The sequence below is a fragment of the Nesoenas mayeri genome (genome assembly GCF_963082525.1).
Source record: "Nesoenas mayeri genome assembly, chromosome: 3".
Classification (NCBI taxonomy): domain Eukaryota; kingdom Metazoa; phylum Chordata; class Aves; order Columbiformes; family Columbidae; genus Nesoenas; species Nesoenas mayeri.
In genome coordinates this window covers 110,310,989-110,325,410 of record NC_137544.1, presented here as the reverse complement: position 1 = coordinate 110,325,410, position 14,422 = coordinate 110,310,989, and the positions used below count along the sequence as shown (strand labels likewise).

Genomic DNA, 14,422 nt, shown 5'->3' with positions numbered 1-14,422 from the left:
TTTGGAGAAAAGTTGTTGCACAGATTCGCTTTCATGGGATCAGTCTCACCCCTCTACCACTTTACCCTTGCCAGTTGTTGCAAAATCTTCTGGATAACAGTCTGTAGGAACTCAGATTGCACTATAAAGACAGAAGACGGTTGGAGCTATAAAGTGTGTAAGGAAGCATCAGCAACAATTTTTCCCTCTGTTAGTAATCAGGGGAACTCAGCTGTCCTCAACAGTGTCACTACTTGCTGTTTCTCTCAGGTTGTAGGAGTCAGTCTTTGATAGTTACTTTTTTGAACAGGTAGAGCAGATGTGCATCAGTCAGGTAGACATTTGGTGTCCATTGTGTGTGAATAACGGCTTAGGGCCTGTCTGAAGTTTATTACTTTGGCTACCATCAGTATTTCTGGCATTTGAATCAGAGTCAACATCCTGGCTAGCAGGAGGGACTCTGGCTATTATGATAAACAGGATGGACTGCCAGTGCAAAGTAAAAAATGAATGTTTCCAGAGGGTTTTGTTTTCAAACGCTTGCGAGAACAGGGAAATGAAGGAAAATACAGGCAGTTTGACAAAACTCCTAGAGGAGATGCAGATTTCTTTACTGCTTCTCCCTGCCCCTCCAAGCCCCACTCTAACCTGTTTGCAAGGTGGCAAATACTGGTTAAGATCTGTGATCTGTATTCAGCAGGGTATGTCTGACCTGAGATTTCCCATTTCTCAAGGGAGTACTGTCAGTTATAATTCACGAAGTATTCCTGGTCCATTACCCTTAGCAACATCTTTTGGTGCTCAATACTTGGTATCTACCGAAACAGAGAGTGGAAAAATTACTTAGAGTAAACAGGGCAATCTTCAGGGCTGTGAGACTCCTGAGGTTCCTTTTCTAGGGAATATGTCTTAATTTTGTGCAAAGCTGTAAAGCTTCTATGAGAGAGATCTCAATATGCCTGCTGCCATTCTGCCTGTGGCTTAAATATGTGATGTGTGTGGTACTCTGCTGTCAGGTGAGAATGCAGGAATCTGAGACTTCCAGACTTTGGGTGAAGGATCTAGTGCTGGAGAGAAGAAACTGTGCTCCTGTTCAGTGCTGACCATTTTTTTGTGACTCTGAACCTTCATTTCTGTTTTTTTGCTGGTTCTGCTCAGTGCTCATCAGAAAACTGGATAGCTTCACCCTGCCATATTGCCTCTCCAGGCAGACACAAGAGTTATTCAAGCCCCCTATGAGTACTGTTGCTTGCAATTGCAAGGCTTCCTCCAGTTGTCTAAAGAAGGCTTCATCTACTTTTTCTTTTTGATCAAATAGTCAGTAGCAAATGCTTACCATTATGCTACCTGTGTTAGGTGGTTCTGATCACTTACCCATCAGTAGTCACTGTCTTAACACCTGCTCCAAAGAGAGCTTTATACATTCAAGCCACTCCTGTCCAAACACACCTCCTTGCCTTCCCAGTCCTACTTTCCCTTCCCTGTAGCACTCAAGCTGTCCCACCAAGTCTGTATAATCCCAGTGAGATCATAGTTTTGCAGTGGTACATGTACTAGTAACAACTCCCATTTGTTTTCCATGTGTAGGCGTTTGTGGACAGGCACTTGAGGTGGACCACCAGTTGTGCTGCTTTCCCAGGGGAGGCTGAGAGCTTCTGTCATCCTCTCCTGGGGCACCTCCTTGCAGCCTCTGTTCTTCCATTTCTCTTCAGGTTATGGTGATCTTCTCTCATTGTGCCTACTTTAAGCCCTACTCACTAGGTTAGCAAGCCTAGATGCAAAGCCTTCACGAAGTTGCTTTTGCCACTCTGTCAGATGGATCCCTTCTTTTATCAACAGTCCTTTTTCCTCAAAGAGGGACCCATGGTCATAGAAGCCAAAGGCTGTCTTTGATAGCTAAGTGTTGACTTGCAGGATGCATCCACCTAAGGCTTTCCCACTCACTGGCAGGATTTAGGAGAGTAGCATCTGGGCCCCCATGTCCCCAGATCTCTGGTAATTCTTACGATACTCAAGGTCACTTCTTAAAAAACAGATGCTTTTGATGCTCCCATGCAGAGTTGGTAAACAGAGGGCCACACAAACCTTGGCAATCTGTCCTTATCATCTCATATCCAGGCCCCCAACAAGCCACAAAGCTCTTGAGACATCAAGTCCGGCCAGTAGATGGGGCTTCCATTTCCTGCAGGAATGAGTCTTCAGTGACCATCACTCACCTTTGCTTCTTGATATGGACATTTGGTTCAGACTCAGCTGGCTTCCCTGACAGGTCTTGTTCCTCCTCACCAGTTCCCAGGTTACTAGATTTATTCTGCAACTGCAGACCTGTGTGTGGAGCCAGGAACCTCGCTTCTGCTGCTGGCTTCCCTCCTCTGTTGCTCCTTTTAGGATAACTACTAGTTGTCCCTTTTCACTTGCATTGCAGGGTTCATGATCTTCACTTTCAAAGGCTTTGTGAAGATTCTGTTGATCTCTTGTTCACCGCCCCTGTTACTACAGGGTGTTTCCAAAAGATGGACCCAATTTCAAAGTGGTCTGTGATGTATCCTCACTAGAGAAAGTCACAGGGTATAAAGTCTGGGGATCTTGGGACCAAAAGTGTAGTGCCAAATCTTGTGGTCTCATGCGACTCATCCAACGCTGAGGCAGTGTGTCATTCATGGGTGGTTTGTGGTTGCAGAAATACAGTGGTTTCAAATTGTGTCCATCTTTTTGAAACAACCTCTACACAGTCTGCTCACTTCCTTTCCCACCTCACCACAGCTCCTTCACTTGCCAACTCCCCACCTCAACCGGAGTACTTCCCTTAAAAATGAAGCCACTGCAGAGGCACAAGGTGGTCTCTGAAGCCCCATATGCATGGCCACATCCTTCCTTTGGGGCTTTTCTGGGTTGGGGCCTCCTCTGTGCTAAAGACAGTTGCATCAGCCCCTGCTGGGGACCAGGCCTGGTGACCCATCACCACCATCATTGCAGCCTCAGTCAGGCCCACGCTGTCCTGGGCAAAATTTCTGGGCCACTTCAGACCTTTGTTTTGCTAACTGCTGTCAGAGCTGCTACAGCTCTGTTAGTTGTCTGTTTACTGTGCTGCAGTAAAAAAATTGCAGAAAAAATTAAATCGACATTTTCATGCTTTTCATGCCCAAGTTTTTGTTAAACATTGAGAGTCTCACAGTTAAACTTTGATCTAAAGGAAATCAGGTTCTGAATTAGGCTGATCTCAAAACTTTCTTGTCTCGTGATATGACAAATAGTTTAACAGGAGAGAGGAAACTGAAAACACAGCTTTTGACCAGGTTTTATCATAAAGCTCTTGATGTGTGCAGGTCTTTAAAAGTTTGTTGCCTCTTCAGAGGACAACTGTAATTGCAACCACTCAGAGAGATGCATTGTCTTTTGCAGTGTAATTTGAAGTTTGGACTTTCTCATGGGCTGATGCTTTTGAAAATTCAGGTGTATTGTACTGACCAGGTTGCCCTTGTCTTTATGCACAAATGCTGCAGAGAACACTGTTGGTGATAGGCTACTTTCCCTTAGAAAAGCTGTGTAGACTTTTCCTAATTACATTCCAGCTAGCCACATTTCTACTGATTTTATTCTTTAAGAGAGTTTCAAGTATTTATTCTAGTGCATGGGGTCTGAACCAACGCTATTAGCTTTTAAAAATGAGCACTGCACATACCAGATTAAACCGAATGCATGGGAACTACATCTGCCCAACTACGTGTACCCTATTGCAGGATATCTAGAAGCACCTTCTTTAGTACTGGAGGCAGGTTACCAGATGGAATGCATTGAGCTGGTGATGTAATTTTTATGGTCCATATGGAATAGGATGATGACAGCTACAAACCCTTTTTTAATGCCTTTATACAGATGATAGGACAAGGGGTAATGGGTACAGACTGGAACACAAAAGGTTCCACTTAAATTTGAGAAGAAACTTCTTCTCAGTGAGGGTGACAGAAAACTGGACCAGGCTGTCCAGGGAGGTTGTGGAGTCTCCTACTCTGGAGACATTCAAAACCTGCCTGGACACTTTCCTGTGTCACCTCATCTAGGTGTTCCTGCTCTGGCAAGGGGATTGGACTAGATGGTCTTTTGAGGTCCCTTCCAATCCCTAACATTCTGTGATTCTGTGAAATCTAGATGAGATAATAGTTGATGATGCATAAGATACCACCCATCCAGTTTCAAAGAAGGTATTACAGGTGTAAACAGTACTAAGAAGACAGTGATGACAAACTCACATGAAGAGGGATTGAAAAGATTGTGATGAAAACCTGAGCAAGAAGATGAATGGAAGGAATTTTATAAAATTCTGCAAAAATACTATGAAGTCTTGAGAAGTGAATGAGAGAGCCTCTTGTTCTTCCTGGTTACACAGGAACAAGAAACTCAGTGAAAAAGGTGATAAATTTAGACCAATAAAGGGATATATTTATTCATGAAGCATCACTTGCTGCCACAAGTAGTCACTGGGAAGAATAATACAACATGTAGGTGCAGGTCAGAGACTGGTCTAAATAGCACCCATGGGACAGAGTGTGCTGTGGAAAAGGTAAGGACAGCTATAGAAAATAGTGAGGGCATATAAACTAGCAGGTGAAATTTTGTGTAGGTAAAAGGTGATGCTCATGGTGTGTGTGTCTGGAGGAGGGCAGTTCTAATTTCACATACAGGACAGTGGCCTCTGAGCTGACAGGTATCACTGGTGAGACCTTGGTGTTGTGGAATAGAATCATAGAATCATTTTGGTTGGAAGAAACCCTCAAGATCATCGAGTCCTATCATTAATCTAACTCTGACACTAAACCATGTCCCTAAGAACATCACCTATACGTCTTTTCAACACCTCCAGGTATTTCAACACCTCCCAACTCATCCACTTCCCTGGGCAGCCTGTTCCATTGCTTAAAAGCCCTTTCTATGAATAAATTTTTCTTAATATTCAATCTAATCCTCCCCTGGTGCAATTTGAGGCCATTTTCTCTCATCCTGTCACTTGCTACTTGGGAGAAGAGACCAACACCCTCCATGCTACAGCCTCCTTTCAGGTAGAGTGATAAGGTCTCCCCTCAGGCTCCTTTTCTCCAGGCTAAACAGCACCAATTCCCTCAGCTGCTTTTTGTAAGATTTGTATTCCGGACCCTTCGCCAGTTTTGTTGCCCTTCTCTGCACTCTCTCCAGTACCTCAATGTCCTTCTTGTAGTGAGGGGCCCAAAACTGAATGCAATATTCGATGTGCAGCTTCACTAGTGCTGAGTACAGGGGATGATCACTGCCCTGTTCCTGCTGGCCACACTATTCTTGATGCACACCAGAGTACTGTTGGCCTTTCTGGCCACCTGGCCACATTGGTGGCTCATATTCAGCCAGCTGTTGACCAAGAATAGCTTCGTGAAAACACGGGTTTGATACTCGACAGCTTTCAAGAAGGTACTCAAACACTAGAAGTCACTGGGAAAAGAATGCAGGACAAATCAGAGATCATAGTTGTGACCCTTGATGAAATGGGTGTGGCTTTTCAGAGTTCTCATGGCACACCTGAGAGAAAACTTTAGACTGATCTGAGGTGAGCTACATATTTGTTGGCCTTGTTCTTGCAAAGAGCCTTTCTCTTTGTGTTACAGGTCATATTACGATGCTAGCAGCAATTGTGGGTATAGGCCATCTCTCCCATCTACTATTAAATGAGCTTGCTTTAGAGTGCTAAACTTCGTAAGCCGTCTCCTCTGAGAATTTTGCAATTGCTTCAGTTTGTTATTTCATGCAGGCAAACTAGCCCAGGAGCAGGAAAATGGGTAAATATAAAATCTGGTTAGAAACATTTGAAAAATGAAGGTAAAACAAAGAACTGGTGTTCTTTTCCTTATGAATGGTCTTCCTGCAGAACATTTGCATCACATTTTTGCCTCATTGGAAAAGAAAATTGGGAAATACAAGTTGCTTCGGGGTAGTGTTGTCTTGGACCAATCTGACCTTTGTCTAGACTACTGATATACAGAATGCACTTTTTCCTTCCCTTATACCTAAAGCAATCCCATTGCCTCTTCTAAGCCCACTGTTCTTGTTTTTTAAGCTTATGTTCTGCACCCTCCAACACCCCAAAATACTTTTTCTCCATGGGATCTTCCCAGGATTTGTGCTATTGTATAACTTCATAGTTTTTAATATGGTTAGGCTGATGTGTTACATACTTTTGTTTCAGCACGAGGGTTCCCATCCAAGTGGGTTTGAAATGAGCAGTAGTTCAAGCCATGTGTTTCTCAGTCATGGATGGCTTGGAGATTTGCCTAAGAAGAGATGGCTTGAGGGTATCTGTTAGTTCAGCTGAAATTAATAAGTTCTTTCAGATGCAAAGTGTATTCTTCTGAGAAACAAGTCTCTATTTTTTTTTCAACCTCTCCCATGAAAAGGTCCATCCAAATCCCAAGACCTTCCATAACAAATTTGATATTACAGGATGCAGAGAGGGTTTTTTAAGGTATTTTTAACTATTTTTTCCTCTAGATGCAACCTTCTGGTGTGGTTCAGATGGAGACATGAGCAGTTTTATTCACTGTGATGTCCTGGTTGTACGACCTGCCTTTGCCACGCAGCAGTATAAGCAGTCAGTGTTGATGCACATCTTAGGACAAAAGAGCTAAGAAACTAGGGAGTGAATTGAAATGTTGGTTTTTTAAAAAAATTTGTGGAAATAGCTTCTATAGAAATTTCACAAGTCAAAATTTTCATGTTGCATTAATTTTTACAGCAGAGAGCTGGAGTAGCAAAACGTGTTTGATACAGAGAACTAAGGCAGAGTAGAAAATTTGAACTTGGAGTGGAAAATAGACATGAACATTGTTATACAGATAATATGATGAACAACATATGTTTGTATAGTGGTGGTGTTCTGAGTCATGAACATCTTCTGTGCTGAGGTAGGTCAGGTTTTGGACAATAACTCCTTGATCATTACTGATCTTTGTACAGGTCTGCTAGTTCTGTCACTAATGTGCAGTGCAGAAAGCATTATACTTTTCCCGTCTCTTTGACACCCTGCCTTCAGAAACATATTCCCTGTAGCTCCACAAATATTAATTGAAAGTGGTTGAGGGTTTAGCAGCTTGGTCTTACTTAATTATTTGAAAGTAGAAGAGAGGCTATATTTTTCCTGGAGTCTGTCTCTCTTTTCAGAGTCTGACACTAGGCTGTTATGCTCAGCATGCATTTTAGTTTAGGCAGCTGCAGCCCATTGATCAGATTTCAATCTCCTTATGGCTCAGACTGCACTGCAGCAGTTTGCGGTGCCTTACTGAAGATACTGTACATGTGTGAGGGTGACTCTGTGAGTCGGTGAGCAGAAAGAAGATGTTGTAGGCAGGACAGGGCATAGCATGTTTAGACAAGTGTGATGAAGGCTGCAGAAATGTGTCAGCTAATTGAGAATAAAAGGTATTTCCTTTCCAAATGTCTGTGCATAGTGTTAAAAATAAACTTTGCTGCAGTGAACAAGGTGTTATGAGAGGAGAAAATGGTACATTTTTCTATTAAGTACTGGAAAAATAAGCTATGAAATAAGCTATGAAATAACGCAAAGGATATTAACTCCTACATCCTAAGACCCTAAATATTCAAACATAGAAGCTGGTAGCTTTTGTACTTACTTAGTGCTTGAAATATATGTAAACCTGTAATGTTATGTAGGAGATGAACATTTTGCAGTAGAATAAACAGATTTGTGGAGCAGTAGTATTTGGAGTACTCTTTTAGCTTAGGAAGGGACATAATTTTTGTCTTGAACTTTGTTTTGTAGAAAGGAACTGGAGAAAAGGCTGAAAGCACAGAATAGTCACGTTGTTTCACACGGAGTTGGGGAAAAGGGAAAAAAATGGACCTATGTCTTTAAAAATATTGCACGTTTAATATATTATAGAAATGCTGTTTCTGTGGGAATAGGTTAGTTATAAAACAGATAATTGTGAAAATTACATGAAGATTCTCATTGTTACTTTTGTTGTTGGAGTAGCAAATTTGGACTTGAGAGTTCATGTTCCAGTCAAAAACATTACAACTACAGAAAGCCAGTGCACTTGAAATTAAATGTATGAAAAGCAGACTAACTGATGGATTTGAAAATGTTAGCAAGCAGAGACTCCTGTATCTTGTTATAACTTGCTGCTTCTCTCCTTTCCTACCCTGGAAGCCCTGGTTCAGTGAGGGTGACCTCAGATCATCTGCATCAGGTTGTTTGTGATTTTATTTTGTGTAGCAGCTCTCTGGTTAGAGGTCTTATCCTACAGGGGTAAGGGAAAAGGAAGGACAACTCAGGCTCAGATCCCAGATCTGCCTGCAGGGAACTGAGATCCCATTTTGCATTTCTGAGTGCCTTTATTGCCTAGCTGCAGGGGGGGATACGGTACTCCAGAATGTGTCATTCCTTCTGGTTGATGCTGTTCCACTTGGAGCTCTGATTATTCTTCCTACTGGACTACAGAGGAACAGAAAACTATTACTATGTCTGGTGATGGGGGAACAGGGGCTTCACTCCCTGGGCAAGTGAACGTTGAGTTGGATTGCAGATCAAGTCTCCCCTCCATCAGGTAAGTGCATTTGCTGCCAGGTTACAGAATGCCTGTCATATGCTTTCTCTCTCTTGGTAATGAATATTAAATTATTCTGTGCAAAAGGGATCCTTTCCAACATGGATGTTCTTAGACTTGCTTCTCAAAGCACACTGTGACTTAAGGGTGAAGGTGCACTCTGAAAGGAGGGAGGTGTGGTTTTCATGTCTGTCCAAGGGGCAGAGAGATTTGAACTTAGCTCTGCTGTATCCCAGTGATCACCACGTCTATCTTGTGTCTTCTTCCTTTTGGCAGAAAAGGACCATCTTCTCCATCTGACTCAGGGAAAGCATTGTGAGCTGTAAATCCCAAATCAGATGTGACTAACGCTCTATAATGCTCTCCGAAACATTTTCCCTGCTCTGCCTTGTAGCACATGAAAAACTTATCTTTCTTACTCGGCACTCCCCATGCTTTCTGTGTGGATATTCTCCTATGGGACAATGCATTTAAGAAACAAGTGCAGCTCAGAGGCCAAAATTCTCTTATTAAAAATCACATGATAATTGAATAATAGGATTACAGCTGGAGTAAGCTTTTGATTTAAAAAATGCTCATTCTTAGCCCCGTTTCTAATGTGAGAAAGGCATCCTCATCTCCAGAACAAGTTCTAGCAAAGGAATCACATGATGAGACAGTTGGCACATGCTATTCAGAAAGATGAAATTATTACCTTGGTCTTTTCAGATGTTAAAATCCACTGGAAATTTTGAATTCTCCTAAAGTAAAGAAGGAAAGATGGCATTTTAACTTGTCTCCTTTGAGTCTTTTGCTTTGGAAAGAATAGTAGAGGACTATTAAGTAACTTTCTCAAAACTAAATTTTGTGCAAAATAGCCAAAATTCTTAGAACTTGCACTTTTTTTTGGGGAAGAGGAATACTGTAAGTCAAATAAGAGTCTGTTGGGTTGATTGCTTTTGATTAGTTGATTTCTGTTGGAATAAGTGTCTCTCAGACGAGGTCTTTCCTCAGTTTGCTCAATTGAGTTTTAAGGTTATATAGTATATTATAATATTAGCTCTTGCCTCTGGCCCAGGTGGCCCTCATGTTTCCATACTGTGCAATTTACATCCTCAGATACAGTGACCACTCGCATGGCCTAAAAGCAGCATGGACTTTCATTCTCCTCCTCTTGCAAACCACCATGCTGCATCCCAGCACAGACAGCGGAGACCCTGCTATTCGTAGGTGGAGCACTGCAGCAATCCTCAGGGAAGGGGACGATGCCTGAAATTGGCAGCTATGAATCCTGTAAAGATGGCAAGCCAGTGATTGCATGGAGATTGCTGGTGAGAAAGCAAGGTGGTAGTTGCAAAAAAAGCCACGTATCTTGGGTGGGAACTCCTGGCACTTCAAACGGGGAAGGGGACATCTCTGTGCATTTTAAGAAACTTAAGTGCTAATCTTAGAACTTGGTCTGGGTGAAAAGGGCGAAAGATGAGAAAGAGCAAATCTTCTTGCTGGTTATTAGCTCAGTTTGAATGGGGGAGGAAGGGAGGTGTGTCAGATCATTTTAGGAAGGAAAATTGTGGTAGAACCATACTACTGACCTGTAGTTAATTTGTATGCCTCTGTGCTCTCAACTTTTTTTTTTATACTAGGAAGTGTGATATGTAAGCAGGGGGAAGTTAGTCTCTAGAGGGACCCCTCTCACCACTTTACAGAGCACTCACAAACCACACAGGCTCACTCAGACTTTTGTGTCTAAATGAAGCTAAATTCAGCATAGGCCAACAGCCCTCAGAAGGATGCTGAGATGGCAACAGCTAAACAAGAGACCTGTGTTTCTGTAGGGTTACAATATTGAATTGGTTTTTAATTAATTTGCTTATTTTTTTCTCATTTTATTGTTGTTTTTTTGTTTTGGTTTTGTTTTTATCATGTTTTTCTTTGGGTTTCTCTCTGTTTTACAGTTCTTTTGGGCTCTTCTTTTGAGGCTGTGTTTGATGCGTTGGCTTCCCATCTGCTGCTCGTAACCATCTCTGCTATGAGTTGTGAGTGAGCCATCACCATGCTTTTGGGTTATCATTTTGTTTTGTGCTTTTTTTTTATATATGGAAGTCTGAATTACACCTAGGATTCTGCCTGAGGGTTGGCAGACATTTGAGTGGTGCCAGAGACTATGATTTTGTCACTTTTGTGGTTTCAGAGGCAAGAGGAGGGGAGTTCTCTCATCTTATATTTTTTACTCCAGCTTCCTCTGTCCATTTCTGACTCCACATTGGGATAAAATATGCTGCTGTCATTAATGATACTACGAAGTGCTACTGTTTAAATTAGCAAGTCAAAGCACATATAAGAGGTGCAGAATTTGTCTCCACAGAACAGGTCGAGATGCATATCCTTGCATCTCCCTCATGAACCTTACTGGTACAAGCAGGAAATTCCTAGAAGTCCCAGAGATACTTCCTTTTAGTTTAGTTAAAGCTTCCTTTCACTTTTCCTTCTTATCACAATTTTTCCAGCAAGTCATTTCAATACAAGATATATCTCCAAGTGCTTCCTAAAATCTGTGGCATTTTTTCCCTCGCCTTTTAGTTTAGTTAAAGCTTCCTTTCACTTTTCCTTCTTATCACAATTTTTCCAGCAAGTCATTTCAATACAAGATATATCTCCAAGTGCTTCCTAAAATCTGTGGCATTTTTTCCCTCCCCTTACCACCACTTTTTCTTCGATCTGCACTTTCTTTTCATTTTCTGCTGGAACTCTTTTTCCTGTTTCCAAGAGAGGTGGGTTGATGACCTATATGATAGTAGGCCTGCCCGGGGCAAAGGTGGTGGATCTCATGAGGTGTTTGCATAGATTTCCAAAAAGTTGGGCAGGAACTAGCAGTCATGTTCCATGAGCATACCATAGGCATAAAAAACAGCAGGATGAAAGTACTCGCATCCAAATATTAGTTTCTAGGAAGGAAGCTGGAAACCAGGACATTCAAATTATCAATCTATGGACCAGTGAGGCAAGAGGAAAAATTTTAATCTCTAAGTATGAATGTAGTGTAAGGAGTAGGGATTCAGATTAATGAGGAAATACAAGCACTTCTGAAATAAAACGAAGAATATACAGGAAAGATAGACACACCATTTGCTCTTAAAATACAAATGATCACGGGTGTTTGAACTGCAGAATGATGAAAAGTTGATGAGTGCAAAAGAACACAGTTTGGAACAATGTATCCACTTTGTACAGGATTCTGTTACCTAATTCTTAGGTCCATGAGGTAGTCTATATTGCTAATATATTTGAAAGAAAGAGTATAATTTTTGCTAACACATTCTAACACATTATCCCAAGCTAAAACTCACTTTAAACCAAGCTTCTAACACAATGCAATATACTTCATGTCTCTGACATCTCCCTGACAGGTCTGTGTAATAAATTACTTCAGCTTTATGGTAGACACAATCTGAATGCAGGAAGAGATATACTTTATCTTGAGTAACATTTTTGATAGTAATACTGATGTGGAAAAATTAAAAAATAAATCATGCATGATTTAAAATTGTATTTCAGCTTGCTAGCTTATTACCTTCTAATCACTTTTTGGGATTCAAATCAATTGGATTATATGTGATTCTGAAGCTCCTAACTCTTACAGTTTCAGTTCTGTGTCAAATATGACTGGTCTGGACAGCAAGGATGCTTTATCCAGGCTTTTTTCCATTGCTGGGCAGTGCAGTGGTGGGATGAAATTTATTAACTGGAAGAAATGAAGTCTGTAAATAAATCATTTGGAAAATTAATATTGTTGGATTCAGAAGAAAAGTCAGTAACAGCTGGATATACAGCATGTGCTGTGATAAATGCCCAGGCAAGAGCTGTTTGCTTGGATGAAAAACATGCTATCTCCACAGCCACAGAAAGATTTGATTGTAGTGATTGGTGACACAGTCAAAAGATGTGGCTAAATACATTGTGACTGACAGGGAAGTCAAATATGGTAAAAAAGAGGGGAAACCTTTATGAGAAAAAATATGCTATTAACACAGTTAGCATCTGCCTATTTTGTTCAAAGCCAGAAATGTGCTGTCAAAACAATAGCGAAGTCTTGATCAGCTACTGTGATCTCCCTTCACTGAGATACCACATGAGAGGGGACTGGAGAGAGAGCCATTTGGGTTCAGCTGCAGGACTGGCGTGGTGAACTGTTTCATGATGGCTGTGGGACAGATGCAGCATTAAAACATGGCTAGGCTTTTGTTTTGCTTCTGAAGGAGGAGGGGAATACATTTGCAAGCTGCCTAGAGTTGGTTTCAGGATAGATATAATTAAGGACTCTAAAGACAGCCTGTCTGCCAGAAATAGTGAGTATTGATCTAAAAAGATTTTCAGAGACATTGCCAACCATAGTGAAACCAGCATGGCTCATGTAAAGTATCCAAAAACGCTAGCTTCCATTCATATTGGAAAACAAGAATGTCCTCTTGCTTTTGAATATGTTGAGGACATGATGATGTCTCATTCCAACAGATGTATTCTAGTGGCCAGTATTCTGCTTTTCAGGAGCTTACATCAGTGAATTTACTGGAATTCTGAAAAATACTTTGCAGTCATTTGTCAATGGGAATCCTAAATGTATGTTCTGGGATGAGGGAGGTACATGATCATTAACATAATATCTCAACTATTACCTGTTGCTAGCTCAAGCTGGTGTACTGCAAGCTTAAGTGCTGCATTAAGTGCATAGGACATGTATACGTGTTCTCCTTGTGGAGTATTTGATTAATGTAAAAGAGCTGTAAGATAGACTTGTAGCTTTTTTTGCTTGGAGTCACTGTGACTTAAGAGCTGCATTATGCACCATTCAGGTGTGTGTTAGTGGCATGATGTTGGTGAATTTGTTTAAAAAACTTTTAAAGTTTTATTCTTTCTGAGAGTATTGAAACTGAGAGCAACTTCCATGTATCCAAAAGGAAGAAACTGAATTGTATGTATTTAAACTGACAGAAGGGTGACCTAGAATAAAAGTCTAGAGTTTTAGGCTTAGTTCTGCAAGCATAGGCACAGCTGAAATAACAAATATGAATCAACTGACCTAAGTAGGACAAGTTACCCAATTAGAGTTGTTATTAATGTGCTCAAATTTCTACAAGTGTAGGATCTTAATAGTGAGTACGTTTAGTTCTTTGCCCAGGCTTAGCCTTATGATGGAAGATGTCAGGGCCTGAGCTTGGTTTTGCTACATGAATTTTGAAAGCGCTGATGTTAACTCTGGTGCTTCTAAGTTGAAAGAATTTGGTGGATGTCATTATTTAAATGCATTCTTTTTCAGAACAATGATATCTTCAGTAGGTTAACTCACATGGCCTAATGTTCTTCTGGAGGCAGCAGTGGGAAGAGTTGGAAGTGTTACTCAGCCCCCAGAACAGAGAAAGCCTTCAGCTCGAAGGAATAGTCACAGGAGGACTGCCTTCTTCCCAAAGCTACTATTAATCTATCAACCCTTCATTTCCCAAGGACATGAAGAACAAGAGAATCAGAGAAAGAGAAAATAAAGATACATGGTTTAAGATCTACTGGGAAGAATCTGGAAAAAAAAGCAAGAACTCTGAAAGTCAGAGAATCTTAATTTGTTTAAGTCTTAAAGAGGATGTTGACAAGCAGTGTCAGCACATGCATATGGTCATCAGCCTTGTGTCATACTAAGGGATCCCCGATCCTGTCTGGGACCAGGCTGCCTTCGGGCTTTGCTTCGCTGATATTAGTCATGACTCAGTTTTGTACTTGCACTTCTTTACTAGCTTTTCCCTTGACCTGTATTTTAAAAAGGAAAATATGATCTCGGATAATGTTCTTAGCTCTATGCCTAGACTACTACTACGCTGTCCTGTCAC

General features: G+C 41.2%; 1 protein-coding gene across 1 annotated transcript in view; it reads left to right on the top strand.

The window, feature by feature from the left end:
* The window catches only part of LOC308038900 (tau-tubulin kinase 1-like), a gene marked incomplete at its 3' end in the record, with an annotated part of 98,616 nt that overhangs the window by 38,272 nt on the left and 45,922 nt on the right, over window positions 1-14,422 (top strand). The gene's annotated exons all lie outside the window — the stretch shown is intronic.